Source organism: Gymnogyps californianus, chromosome 11 (genome assembly GCF_018139145.2).
Source record: "Gymnogyps californianus isolate 813 chromosome 11, ASM1813914v2, whole genome shotgun sequence".
Taxonomy (NCBI): Eukaryota; Metazoa; Chordata; class Aves; order Accipitriformes; family Cathartidae; genus Gymnogyps; species Gymnogyps californianus.
In genome coordinates, this window is record NC_059481.1 from 1,347,891 (window position 1) to 1,363,002 (window position 15,112).

Sequence of the window (15,112 nt, forward strand, 5' to 3'; positions counted from 1 at the left end):
ACGGCGCTGGAAGCCCTGGGCTGACACGGGAGCTGCCCACGGACACCAGATTCTTTATGCATTTTTTGCGTGCACGCTGTAGGCAGCACCAGAAATACCGTCCACGTGGAAAAATGGGAAAATATTTTATTTCTGTGATAGGGAAGAAGTCGTCTAGCTAAATCCAGCTTTGTTCGGGGGCAGGAGTGCCTGCTCTCTGCAATAGGGGTAATTCAGGAATGCTGATAAGTCTGTTTTCTGTGTATAAATAACCTACGTTCAAGCTCAACTGCTTTATCTCAGTGAAGGATAAAGCCCTTGGTGGCAATGCCCTAATATTTGTCTACTCGCTTATCAAGCGGGACCCTTATTACAAAGGCTAATTCAAGCAGAGATTAGATTTCACGTATGAAGGAACAGACAATAGCATCAGATATTCTTCAAACACCAGTAAATAAGATTAATGCAAGTGCCGCTGCTGCGGGTTTTCACCTCAACAATGCCTTAAACAAAAAAAAACCCACCCTGGTAACCTCCAAACTAATCTTCCCAAACACTTCATCATATTTCATTGCATAGACATCACCTCGCTTCTCTCGGCCAACAGCGACTACAAATAATCTGTAGGAAGCCACTAATTTCCTGAGAAGAAGGCTAACTGAGAATCATAGGAAACGGAGAAAATTAAAGCTGGATATAACATCTTGACTAGGCTAAGCATACTGTAGAAGGGGGGGGGGGGGGGGAAATTGTTCGCAGCACTGAGCATGATCAGAAATCTAAACCCACGCAGAATTAAATAACACTATTAAAATCATTAACACAGACCTAACAAAGAATTACCTTCTTCAGCACACTTGCCTACAGAAAGCCGCTTTCCACGCTCGTGTATTGTTTTCACATGTAACCACCTAAAGGTGACCATCTACAATCTTAATTAGAAATAGAGCTAACTTAGTTGTAAGATATACTGAGCACCTCGCAAATTGCAATACCTCGCAATTAAAATGCTCTCACCTAAAGGACTAATTCAAAAACTGAATAGCAAAAAAGAACTCGGCAATGCAGTGAAATTTCACTTGCTCAACAGTTGTGCTGCCAGATCAGAGACATGCAAAAAATCAACTCGGCACTCTGCGAGAAACAATCCGAAATAAAAATGTGAAGCTTTGATGACTTTACAAAAAAAAGTAAGAACCTTGGTTTTAAGACGTCCTAAACTGTCACAAAACATGGCACAACAAAAAGAAAGGAGGGAATGCACAGACCGACACATCAACACCAGCTAAAAAAAAAAAAATAAGAAAAAATGCTTAAATATAAGTAGTATAGCAGCCCTCCAAAACTCCAGGGATTGCGTGATATAGATGCAGAATAAGGAGGTGATATGAAAACCATAACAGCTCTGTGCTGTGGACTCTGTCACGCACATGAAATAACCAAGAAGTGGGCGAAGGAAAGAAACATGTATGCGATGTGGCAGCAAAAGAGGAACCAGAGTGACATGGTATTTAAAATGTCACTGTCTAAATAAAAATTGAGGGGGCTAAATCCGACAGAGACAGAGAAGGGGGGAAAAAAAAAAAGTAAAACTCCCTTCTCGGCCACTTCTCTCAGCCGGTGGAGCAGCTTCCCTCTGATCAGGGGAAAGGCAATCTTACCCTGCCCCAACCTGCCCCAACATTGCAGCAAAAATGATCATTTTTATATGACCGCATTGCTCTTCTCTTGCATCCTACTACATCCTTACTGAATTAACTTTGCATTTTTTATCTGTACCTCTAAGGCTCTTCCTTGTGTATAACTTAAGATCACTATCAAGAGGTTGACTCCTCTGCCAGCTCAAGATGCTGATCTCCATTTCCAACCCATTAAGAAAAAAAAAAAAAAAACAAAAAAACAACCCCACCACTTTCATGACTTTCCAAGACTCTCCCATCACACATTTGAAAGAGGCAGCCTCTAAATATTTATACATCCTTTTCATATTCTCTCAAGCTTTTCTCTCCCTTACACGACACCTACAAAACAGAAATATCCCACAGCCAAGGCTGTAGGTGTGCCAAGACCCCGCACTAACCTACAGTTTTTTGTCGCCCTCCTTGGTAGACCCTATGGATCCATCTCAAACAATGATGTTGTTTGCAACTTCTGCAGGAGACCTGGGGCTGTAACTAGGGCACACAGGCAATACAATAAACAAGTAGAATAAGCCTAAAAATACTATATAATACTGTAAACAATTTATAAAATAATATTAGAAACCTATAAAACATTGACAATGCATTTCAGTTTAAAAAAAAAAAAACTAAAAACAAGAGTAGAGCTGACAATGCGGAGGTTCTTGCATCAAGTCACTGGTGACATATCCTGCAGACCAATGTCCTCTCCTGGGTCCAGCTGTGCCTTTCCCTGCTGGCGGCACCATCCTAAACTCCTCCTGGTGGAACTGCTCACACTTCTTGCTCCAAATAAATAAGCTTACGAAAAGAAATCACTCTTTCAAAGGTTTAAAGCTAACTTGATTTAACCAGAAATGAGGGAGAAGCATTTATATTATTAGTTTTACCGGGAGAACAAAGGAGAGGAGGGCAGGAGTCTCTGCTGGCATCACAGCCCTGAGCAAAGCGCACCTCTACCTATACCCTCAGGAAAAATAAAACTAAAAATTCCCTTCCTAGCCTAAGAATTTCCTAACTCACACACTAAAACCCTACATAACAGCTCTACAAAAGAAACTAAAAAGTGAAAAAAGTGTTCTGCTGATTGTATCGTTGGTCTCAAAGGGCCTTTTCCAACCCATCCCCAGTTGGGCGAGACCCTCTGGACAAGCACACGTCTTGCTCAAAGCAGCAAGAAGAAATCCTTCTCACCCTCAGGATGAATTAATCGAGTTTATCACAAATTCCCTTGAGATTTGGGCACATCTCACCATCTTCCGCACAACGAGAGATCCCAGGACCAGAAAAACAGCCTTCACTCAAGGAAGGTCCTGGTTCAGCTCTGGTTTGAAAGCATGGGCCGCTCCTTTGATGCCCTGCCAGAAGTGGCCTCCAGTGAGGAAGCCCGGGATGAGTCACGCCACCGGCAGAAGGAACTTGCCAATCTGGATTGAAAAGCACAGATGAAACTTGGGATTTTTCTCCCTGCTCTGCCATCTCCCTTTCTGCACAGCAATTCTCGGTAATTGCACGCTGCCAGGCAGGCGGTCGGCAAAGGAGAAGCAAAAATACACGGCAGAAATGAGGAGAGTCTGCCAACCAAGGCTTTTTTCCTAAAAGGAGAAAAACTGAGACAAGGGGGTGTTAAGGGACTGAAAGGATCATCTGGTAAGAGCACCGTAAAAGCTTTTTTTTTTTTACTGACTTGCATGAATTCCAGTTGGCATACGGGTTTATTGCTTTCCACACCTGCGGAGCTACGAGCCAAGAGCTCGTACCACTTCTGCATCACCTCTTTAAATACTGTGTCCTCTAATCTGACTAGTTCATACATAAATCCGGGGGGAAGAAAAAAAAAAAAGAACAAACTTTTAAACCCATAAGACAGCCTCAAGAAAAAGTAGTTTAGCCCCAGTTTGCTCTCCAACTAGGGATAAAACACATCCAAAATTGATCCGTTTTACATTTACATAAGATGCAGGGGGCAAAGCAGTCTTCTCATGAATATATAAGATCTTGAGTATTAAAGAATTAAAATTATCGCACAATTCCTTTTTCACAGAAGATCCATTTTACTCAGTGGTTGGGGGCAAGGCATTTCTTTGCTTCATTCACTATCACAACCTATTGCTATTCAAAAACACGTTAAAGCAGGAAAAAAAGTAGTAATATCTCCCTCCGTCTTTTCAGTTCAATTTGGCAATTCTGGTAATAAAACTACTAATTCAACACGTTCTTTACTTAAATCAAACCAAAACTGCAAAACATCTGCTGTAGCTACCGACCTTGCTCCGCACCAGAGCATTTGAAATCTCACTCCATGCCTCTGTATTGTTGGTTGTTATTTTTTTTTTTTTTTAATCTATCCAGCCCAACCACTAATTTAAAGGAAACTGTGCTGGATGCTCTAATTGACCCCGTTCTCTTCCTTCCCCAGTTTGTCTCTATAATTAGCCCTTCCCAGCTCAGCCTAGCAAAGGGAATCAGAAACAAGACCTTTCCGAGCCACACCCTGCAGACCACAGCAACTGCCTTGTATTGTTTTTGCCCAAAAATCAACATATGCTGCAGCATTAACTGCTTCAGGACAAAAATAAAATTTAAAAAGAAAAAAAAAGCAAGAGCAAATGTGTGTTCACCATTTTCAGGCACGTTATAGGGAATGATGCAGCTAACCCAAACGAAAATTTCACCTGCAACACTAATCCCTTGGGCATACTTTGTAATACGAGCAAAATACTTGTTTCCCTCAAAATAATACACAGTTGCACAGCTGTCCACACTAAATTCACCTACCGAGGGCTTGCACTGCTCCATATCTCAGCACACACACGAAACACAGAGAATAATTCAGTTCTGCACTAAGGCACCAGAAGGACCCACACCTTGTTTCTTGAGAAATTAGAAGGCACGTAGAGAATGAGGAAAGGAAATGCATTAAAAAAATAGTCTTATCAGCAAGCAAATGCCGCCAAAGAAAATTTACTTCCCTACTTGCCTCTACAATAGGCAACGATTCCTACCAGGTGACCAGAGTTGTGGTTATTTTTAGGTACTTGGGGAAAAAAAGAAAACAAAACAAAAACAACCCAAAACCAGCAACAAAAAAAAACCCCGAAACCCAACCCTCCCCCAAAACCAGTTTAGGTCTGGTTTTGCAGAGCTGCTGAGCACTGGAAGATGCAGAACAAAGCAGCAGTCTTCAGCAACGGCAGCAAAAACACACAGGGTGATCTCAAAGCCCGCAGGTCTAACCTGGCCTGACCCATGTGCCACCATGGCATCTTCCGTCTTGGTCTTCACGTAAGGATGATACTAGAGCCTAATGCAATGATCCACAATTAAACCAGAGGAATTTTTTTGGTTAGTTTTGAGCTTCGTTTCCTTCCATTTCACTTCTCCCATCTCTAAAGTTCCAAGAGCACCCATCTCAAGAGGCTGTTCCAGAAGAAGGTGCCCACCAGGAGAAGCACCCGAAAGTCTACAAAGCACGATACTGGTGTGCACCAAGTCCCTAACTCGCTATTTTCTGCTCAGATTTCAAACTTGACTTTGCAGGTTTACAATTATTTTGCACCCCATGAAGCTTTTTTGTTCCATGGAGCTTAGAAACCAAAACGGTTGCATTTTGGGATGATTAATTAGCATTACCAGCTGAGACTGAAGTTCTCCTCTTCAAATCCATCAGCAGCCGTTCGCTAAATATTATCCTGGCGTTTCAGAGCTACAGCTCCACGAAGCACACAAATACGCATACTTCCGTAACAATCAGGAATTTCAACGTTTATATGTTTAGAAAATTAAATTGCAGCTGGCAGGAGTCTCACTAATAACGGCAGCATCTGAACCTGTAATGATCCTTCACCTAAGGAAAATTGTTCAAGTTTTTTGAATACTTGTCCCCTCCACCCCCTGAAGAGCATACCTGAAAGAAAAGTATGAAGATTAATGCTCCCAGAAAACCTAAACAGCAGAAGAGAAAGTTGATCCAGTCCTACAAAAAAAAAAAACCAACCCACAAAACCACCTTTCTTGGTGCAGAGGATAGTCCATGCTCAAGTAAAAATAACTTATAGATAACACAGAAAAACTGCACCTAAAACATTTTAAATTCATGTCTGCAGGTTTTAATTTCAATTTTTTTTTTTGCTTGAAAGAAGAGATATTCTCTCAAGAATTTCATTTTTACTAAAAATAAACACAACACGAGAGAAGATTGCAATCTCCCCACCACACAGCTTGAATCACGAGTATCAGACACTGAGCTACTTTTAGACTGAGTTTTTAAACAAGTTTTGCGCGCAGTTGAAAATGGTTCGTATTTAGCACGGGAGATCTCGCACCGGGGCCATTCGCTAGACTACAACAACTGCATAAAACTTCTCATTCAGCTTTTACTCCTCAAGTTTCACATCTTCCCGGACAAAACAAAAATGAAAGCAGTGTTCAAGTAAGACAGCTGCAATGCAGAGAAGTAAACCAGAGGAGGAAACCCCTAATGTTGCTAAAAACCCAGCCAGCGAGTGCTGCAGGCGAGATTCACACTTTCCTTCAACAAGAACAAAATACAGGAAAATATTCAGGCAGGGTTTTTTATCCCCTTGTTTCAGTTTTCAGATCTTCTTTCTTTCCAGCAAAGACTTTAAGGTGGGAGGATGAATTCTCAGTACCACAGACATGAACTTCAGTGCTCACTTTTTTCTGTATTTCGTTATCCTTACGCCGTTTGCTGGAGGTGTTGGAGTGTGTGTTAATCGGCTTTTTTGCACACCGGGTGAAAGAATCCTGATTTTTGGGACAACAGAGGTGCTTTTTTTTTTTTTAATATATATATTTTTTTTCTCCTCATATTTATTGTATTGCTCACCGCAGACAAATAGCAACGGCTCTAGAGAGGTATTTAAATCACATAAATGGAGGGAGAGGAGTAGAAACAGAACATATAGTACAGCTGAACTCGGAAACAATACATTTGAAGGCAGGCCTGCAGCTCCCCTCCTGTAATTAAAAAGGGATTTGAGCCTGAAACAATGCATGTGAGTCCATGTCTCTTACACAGAGTGGTAGCAAATATGGTGGGGCAAGCGACGGGCAACTGCTGCTAAGTCATCTTTCTTGGCAATTTATTTCTTAGAGGCACCATTTCAGCCTTAGAAGAAGAAATATCACCGCTAATATCTATTAATGCTAATAAATTCCTTAATCAAATCACTGCAGATTGCAGTGAAATCAGAGATGTATTTAGAGAAGTGCAACTACACTTTGAAACAGGTCCTGTGCTTTGACAAGTCAAGATGTGCTTGGCAATCGCTAGAGTTGAACAAGGTTACGCAGTGAGCAGAAAAAGGATTTTTTTCTTCATAAAATCATACCTGCAGACTCCTCAGTTGCTTTTAGTTAGTTCATTCTGTTCATAGTTGAGGAATACTCTTAAGATTCCTCGTTATCTGCTGCAGGCACCTCAAACCTGACCTCTGCTCTGCATTGTCCTCCTATCTCCTCACCTACCTTCCAGGCACGGTGAAGTGCCTCCGGATAAGATTATCCGAGGCGATGGTCACAGCGAATGAGCCTGCTCTTCTGACATGAGATGCAAGTGCCTGCCTGTGCAGATTATTTATGCAACAGTCTTGCCATGAAGGATGAAACATGTAGCGCATGCCCTTGTTGCTCACCCAGACGTTTCGCCTCGCTTTGCAAATGAGGTGGCCCAAATCCGGACCGAGTCGCCTTGTCCACTGCATCTCTCTCCAGCAAGCCCTTCCCGCTGCAGAGCTGTATCTTTATTTTCTGATGAAAAGAAGTAGAAGAAACAGTGGCTCTGCTTTTAAACATCTGTCCACATCCCTTCTTTGAGCAGGAGTTGTTCAGCCATCCTTACCGCCGCCAGCAGCAACAAAACCCACATAATTATCCCCTGTTTACTGAGCAATTGGCGAGTTAAGGAGCAGGGACCGGCTCTCCTGCACTTACATTTCTCAAAGAAACCCCCAGAAGGGTTAGTTACCAACATAACCTCCCTCTTCCAAAAAAACACTTATTCCACAATCTTAAAAAGTTGGTTGACATTGTTTTAATCAAGCGCTTCGTTTCTAATGACCGACTGCATTCAATTATTTATTTATTTTTTGCCTAATGGGAGCACATTCCTTAACAATTAAATCATTTACTAATTCCTCCCGGGGGAGGTTGTCCTATGCACCCAACAAGCATAAACCAACCTAACAGTTCTTAGACAAGTACTGTAAAAGTAAAAATGTCAATGTTTTTGAGAATTTTATGTTGGTCTACGTATTTATGTAAAGTACGAAGAGACAGTAGACTTACAGAAGTCTTCTAAAGTAAATATTTTTGGTTAACTTGTCTTAAGTTCATCCCTCGAAACCAACCACGGAGATGCCGAACACAATAAAAGAATTCTTGACTGTCTATCAAAAACATTCATAGTCTGGGTTGGTTTAAAGCTCAGGTTTTTCAGAAGATATATCTATATGGATTAGATACTCCACTTCCATTAATGCTCAGCCGTGATATAACATATCGAGCATCATATACCTTTTTAAAGGTCATGCTTTACAAGTAATAGAAGATAGTCGGAAGAATTTTGATTAAAAAACAGCACAGAGGCTGTCAGATTATCAGTGTTTGATGGATAAAAGCAGAGACCCTACACAGGCATCCGAAGGAGGAGTAACTCTATAACTCAAGGTCACTTTGGGGTATACCAGAAGTGATTCAAGGAGGAGAAATCAGCAAGTAAGACTCAAAAATTATATTGAAACCCACATATTTTTGCTGTTTTGACATTAATAAAGGTGGTAACTGAAGTAGCAGCAGGAGAAAAATCGGTATTTACATACCCAGTATGCTCAGTTAAATTCTGAATAAATAGTTAACCATCAAAAAGTAAAAATATTGAATAGCAGCCCATTCCACACCAAATGCAGTATTTCCATACATTACAATTTGCGTATTTTAAAACAAATTTTTCCTTTGCTACTGCACGCAGTATCCAAGCGGGACAGACCACTGCTCTACTCCCCATTGGTCCTAACAGGTATTTGCAGTAACTCCTACAAGTTGTAGGATGGAAACCAAGATGATTTCTCTAAGAGAAGCCAAACATCCAGTCTGAACCACTGAAAACGCCAGGGTTGAAAGGGCCTGGTCCAGCCCTCCCCTCAACGGCGATCGACCTACACCTACAGCCAGCCTATTCCTAGGGACTTTGACACCAACAGGGATTTCATAAACCTTCTCTGGGACCTGCAAGAGACACTTTAAACATACACCGGGACCCAACGGAGAGATGAAGGAAGACCACGGCAGAGCTACGCCCGCATCTTGCTTTCAGTCAGGCGCGTAGCTGCAAAAAAAGCAATATACCTCAGTAGCCGTGCGAGACGAGAGCTTGGATGAGACGAGAGCTTGGATGAGATGCAGCTGGCTGAGCCTCCCCGCGTGCTTATCTCACATCAACAGTGAGAGGATGCAACTAAGGGGACCCTATCAATGTTCCTGGGGGAGGATGGAGAGTCGCATCTGAAAGGGTCCAAGCACACTCCAGCTTGTATCTGGGTGCTTTATGTAGAGAAAGCACAAGTATCTATACCCAAACTTGGACATACTGTATATCTGGCCATACAAGAGCACGATAATTTGCTGCCTCACCAGCTCACGTAGCTCCTGTCCTCTTTGTCTTCCATGACAGCATCGTGTGCCGAGACTACAACTTTCTCAATGCAAGGAAAATAAAGCTTCATCCCTCTTTCCAGCTGTTGGGCATCAAGGTCGGTTTGTACACAGGGACGACATGCTTGAGCTGGGGTGAGAAACGGACTGAGCCTCACCACCGTCCTACCCTCGAGCATCCTCAGCGCACCACGGGCTTTCCACTCTTAAGACTCATCTCCCTTGACAGACGATGGGCTTGGCAGGAGACCTAGCTCCATCTCTTCACGAGGTTCTTAGCGAAACCCTGAAGAGAGCTGACAAGAAAAATCCAACAGAGCCCGAAACAGCAACCCACGGCTTCGTTTCACAGAGCTGGCACCAAGCCATGCCTTGGCATGGTGTGGACAGTCAAAGGCGTATGAGAACCCTACGCAAGAAAGAGATGCCTCATCCCCCTCCAAAGGGATGCCCATCCGTGCCTAAAGAGAAACCGCAATGCAAGATTTTAATGGCAGAAAGGAATCAGGGGAGTAACGATAATCCTTAAATCCACAGGTATTTATTTATTTCATTTAGCCTAGAAAAATGGCGCGTGACCATTTCACCTCCAAGGAGTTTCCACCAAAATGGTGCAGAGCCGGCCACTTGCCAGCTTCGGGCTGATTATCAGCAAATTGACCCGGGTGAGGACTATCCTCGTTCCCCTCCCAAGATTAACTTCAGCCAGGTCAGATCCTCTTTCAACTGAAGCCTACTACTAGATCAGCTTAATGAAATCATGGAAATGCAACGTAAAGTTGCAGTTTAACACACTCGCAAGTGGAAGGCTGTGCTCCCTGAACGAGGACTGCCATGGATCACGTATAATCTTGTTCTCCTTGGACACTTTCCATCCAACACAGCTCAAACCGCTCCCCTTCCCTTCTCTTCTTGCAACCTGCAAACCACAGGTGGAAGAAGACCGACGCGAAACATCTAAAGTGGTGAGGAACCTGGTCTGACCTCGCAGCTGACCCTGCTGGGAGCAGGATTTTGGACCAAGTGACCTCCCGAGGTCCCTTCTGACCTAAGCGATCGTATGGTCCTCCATCAGAGGAAAGCAATGGAAAGGAAAGAAAAAAAAACCACCACCCTAGAAGCAGCAATACACAACCGGGTAGCATTAAAATCATGGGGGTTTTGTTAAAAATAAAAAGCATTTGTGGCAAAGACATACAGCTCTCACTTCATCTATAAGGCTTTTCCGTAGGTGCCTGTTATAGGATTCCTCCCCACAGAAAAAAAAAACCAAAAACAAAAAAACCCGCTACCATGATGACTAGCAGAACCGTAACTCTTGATAATATTTTAAAAACAGCTACAAAAATGAGTTCAATTCTAAAAATCACTGTTCAGTATGCTTCCCTTCTGAATTTTGATATTTTCTGAGGTCATATGGCTTGTTGAGTTTGCTTTTAAATGTTTAATTCCAAGATACAGAAGTTAAGACATCGACGCAATCACAGGAGTGAGACACACATCACACCATGGCGTTCGACCTGCCAAACACGGTAGCGAGATTTAATATTAAAGAGTCACATAGAGAAAACAAAGACTATTTCATTTCCCTTTTTTCCTGTTATTATCCATTATCTGGCAAGAGTTTCACATGTTTGGTTCATATAGTCTCAACCTGAACACCTGTGCCTTCACACATATACCCAAAGCCTATGGAAAAATTTGGCCTGTGTAAAAGAAAAATAAAGGACCATAAAAATAATCTCAATTCTGATGATCTATAGACATCCCGTCAGCAGCATTTCGTCCTTACAATTCAATAAGAAACCCATGCCTAAACTTTGTGATAATCCCAGCCATCTAACCTGAAAACACAGCCTAATATTTTTGCAGCAGGAAGCCCAAACAATTAACGAGCTTCTTCCCAGAGCAGGGAGCTACCCAGACACAACCAAAACCTCCGATGATACTGCTTTTGTCCAAAGGAATGCTAGAGAAAGTCTCGAATTTGCAAACTTAAGCCGCGATCCTTTAAATATTTATGCTCATGTTTACTTTTCAGAGAAGAGAGAAATCCCGTTCACTCAAGAGGAAGTTAAGCAAATGTAGGCACGCAGGACCCAAGCCTGAGAAAATACGATGCTCTTTTTAACCTCAACACAAAAAAAACCCCGTCTTCTACAGCTGAAACCTGCACCCAGCCCGTCCTGGGGAGCCAGACTCCAGGACCAGGCTGGGAGCTTCATAAACTACGTAACAACCGTGCCTTCAACCTCAGGGTCACACGACAGCAACACAACCCGTCTAAAACCAGTGGGGTTCCTTCCCGCAGACGGCAGCTCTTCTCAGGCGCTCGGTCTGCCTTCATACTTCTCGAACATTTTGCGTGCACGTGGGACTGCAAGCCCATTTTATTTATAAACCAGTGGGACGCAGGAATTTCTGAAATCGAGTTTGACCAGCTAAGATGCTTCAAGCAGCTCAACGACCTTGTTTTCTCCCTAATAAATGTATTTTTAAAGGAATTACGTTCAAAAGCTGCACGGTTTCGAGCGAGAACTAGAATTTGGCAAAAAATGGCCATGCTACGCCCACAAAAAACCACCACCCCAAATGGCTTTAGAAACCCTCTGATTACATTCGCTCGCAGTTTTGCTAGACTCGAGGCATTTAAGGCTGCAGGACTACGTGGCGTGCTTGGTCCCAAGGCTGTAATGGTGAACCCCGGTCTCCCCCACCAGCTGCCCAGTGGTGCCAAGCTGCAAAACCAGTGGAGGGACCAGCACCGTCCCTGCGCTCCCAGTACTCCCCCTGTTGACTTGCAGGCGATGTGGAGGAGCAATCCATTCTTCCATCCGGAGCTGGATACCCTCCTTCCAGAAATCAAGCGGCGCACACGGGTGATAAGGATTTCTAGTACAGCCCTACCTCGAAACGAGCTAAATTAAGGTTGCGCAGGTAACCTCAGGTTTCACGTTTCCCGAGCGCCTGACCTCGCATGCTTCACATTCTCAGAGGTTTTCTTGCAAACGTGATGAACGCTCGCTAAAAACACCGTGAACATCCTAGATAAAAATAATTTAGGCATAAAACATTTAGATGGTTAGACTTTCCTAGCAAAGGATCCCAAAGGTTTGCTAGTCTGAGTTTTAGATGGCGTATACAAGTGCCGGTGTTTGCGAAAGATATTGCAACAGCAGATGTCACGTCAGCCATTTGATACCTTTACATCTTAAAATGCAGCTTCCCCACCCGAAAAAAAGGTAAAAATGTGAACTTTATAAATCGTAACTGGAGCTGCGGATGCCCAGAAGAAATAACTCCGAGGCACGCTCTGCAAAACTGAGCCTACGTTTTACTACTTTTTTAAAAAATAAAGAGAATCAGGGAATTCAAATAAAGCTTTTGTCAGAGGCGCCACTGATGGACCATAGGCCTTTCGATAAAGATGAAACATCTCTAAAGCCATCCCGATCTATATATTGATTGCAGTAAATACACAAATATCTATAAAGTTGCATCATCATTGATAGCCCAGGAAACAAAAGCTTCTTAGTCGTGTGCCAGGGCAGCTGAATTACCTTCCCTACCGTCAGCAGCCGGACCGACGGCTTCCAAAATGGTCTTGGGGATGAAAAATCACGGCCAGGAGCGAGAACAGAGGCTGGGAGAGCCTTCATAAGGGAAAAATGCAAAGAAAATCCTCTTAATTTAGTTTAAAAAAATTCTTAAAAATGAGAAAAGTCACTGAAATGGATGAGTTTACTCAAAGACGTAGAGGAAATCGTGATTGTCGCGTGACTCCAGGATGACGGGCTGAAGAGAAGATGCTCTTCAGTGATAACGCAGCCTCTCTGACCCCAACCAGAGTCTGCTGGCGCCCGTGGTTAAGCACAGCTTGGTAAGGTCGCGCTTGAGCATTCACAGCCCATCACCACCGCATCCACGCACGTCTCGTCAGGAGAGACGAGAAGACGACGCTCCCCTGTCATTTCCTAGCACTCCCCTGGGAAAAGAGTCGGGAAAACGCTCGAGCCAGCCAGAAACCCGTTTCTCCAACTAATAATCTATTTACAAAGCGATTTATTAAAGCACTTCGTTATCGATTTAGCAAAACGCCGCGCTGTTTTTTCTCCCCGTAGCAGCACTCTCCTCCTTCCTTTGCCGCTACGTGATTATTTTTTTATACGCCGATGGGCAGGGTAACGCGCGCTGCAGCGAGGGATGTGAAAGCCATGATTTCTGCTGAGCTCACGCTCCCGACTTTATTAATCTCAGCTTGATTTCAGGATATGAAAATGTAAATGGAGGAGGAGGAAGGTGATCTATAAGCAGAAGGGCGGCAAAACGCCCGGCTCTGAACTTACAGCAGGTCCTACCGCGAGTCACGTCGGAGGATTTTTTTGGGGGGGGGGGGGGAATAAAGCAAAGGCTGTTTCAGCTACATTTAGGAAAATTCCAGAAAGAAATATCGACTATTTTAACCTTTGGAGGAGCAGCGCTCCCGTAAAAGTCCGGCATGCCGGGGAGCGAGCTGCCGTTGAGTCAAACACTGCATTAAAAACCAGAAATATCTCGTTAAGACGGGGTGGGAATCGTTAATGCTGCTCTCGCTGAGCGGCGTAACGGGCTGCTCCCTTGCCAAAGACGACGGTGCCGACGGCGACCCGGTCCCGTCGCAATGCCTATCGTCGCGGCGTCAGGGCTGTTTCCCCACTCGGAGGTGGGGGGGGGAGGTTTGCAGGGATGCCGCCAGCCCACGGACCCACTGGTGACACTGGAAACACTACAGGAGATAAAAGCTCCCCCCCCCGGCTGGTTTTTTTCATGTCTTGCGTGTCCAACCCACCCCAAGATGGGTGTAAACGGCAGCGTATTGGCACCGGGGGATTAAAAACCAGCAGCCCCGCTGCCACCCTTAGCATTCCCACGCGTGGGGAAGCCCACGCGGGGCCCGCGGACAAGATGCAGCCGCCGAGGAGCCGTCCCGCACCTTGCACCCGCTGCTTCCCCCCCGGGGGGGGGGGCGGTCACGCGTGGGGGCGAAGCTCGCGTGGGCCCAGCCATCTTTACCCGCTGCGGGAACGCGGGGCGTGGGGGGCCCCACGCCACCGGAGAGACTCGCCCTCCGCCGCCGAACAAAGGCTCCCGCCGGCTCCGCGGCGGCACCGGGCGATGCTCCGCCGCGCCAACGGGGCTCGCCTCACGCCGAGCGGGACGCGGCGACCCCGGCCCCGAGTGGCGGCACCGCCCGCGGCCACCGCGCCCGCCGCTCCCACCTCACACACACACACACACACACACACACACCCGCACACACCGGAGGCCCCCGCCCGCTCCGCTGCCCCGCCGCCGCCGCTCACCTGGGTGTCGGGGCGCGGCGCATCCCTCGCCCGCTGCCGCCGCCGCTGAGGGGGCTCTCGGGGGGCGTTGCTGAGGGGCGGGAGGAGGAAGGGGCGGGGGGGGGGGGGGGCCGGCGGAGGAACAGGCGCTCCCGCCGCCGCCGCCGCCGCCCGGGCGCTGCCCGACTGCCCGCGCGCGCCTCCCTCGCGCACCCGCCGCCGCCCGCGCGCCGCCGGAGGGAGGGTGGGGCGGGGGGAAGCAGGCAGGCGCGCGCCTCGCCCCGCCCCGCCGGTCATCCCGCCCCGCCGGTCGCCCCGCCCATGGCCCCGCCCCGCCGGTCGCCCCGCCCCTCAGACCGCACCGACCCCTCCCCTCCCCTCCCGCGCCTGCGCGCACCCTGCGGCCGCCGGGTCGTTACGACGCGGCGCTGCCAGCTTTACGGCAGCGCGCAGCAACCG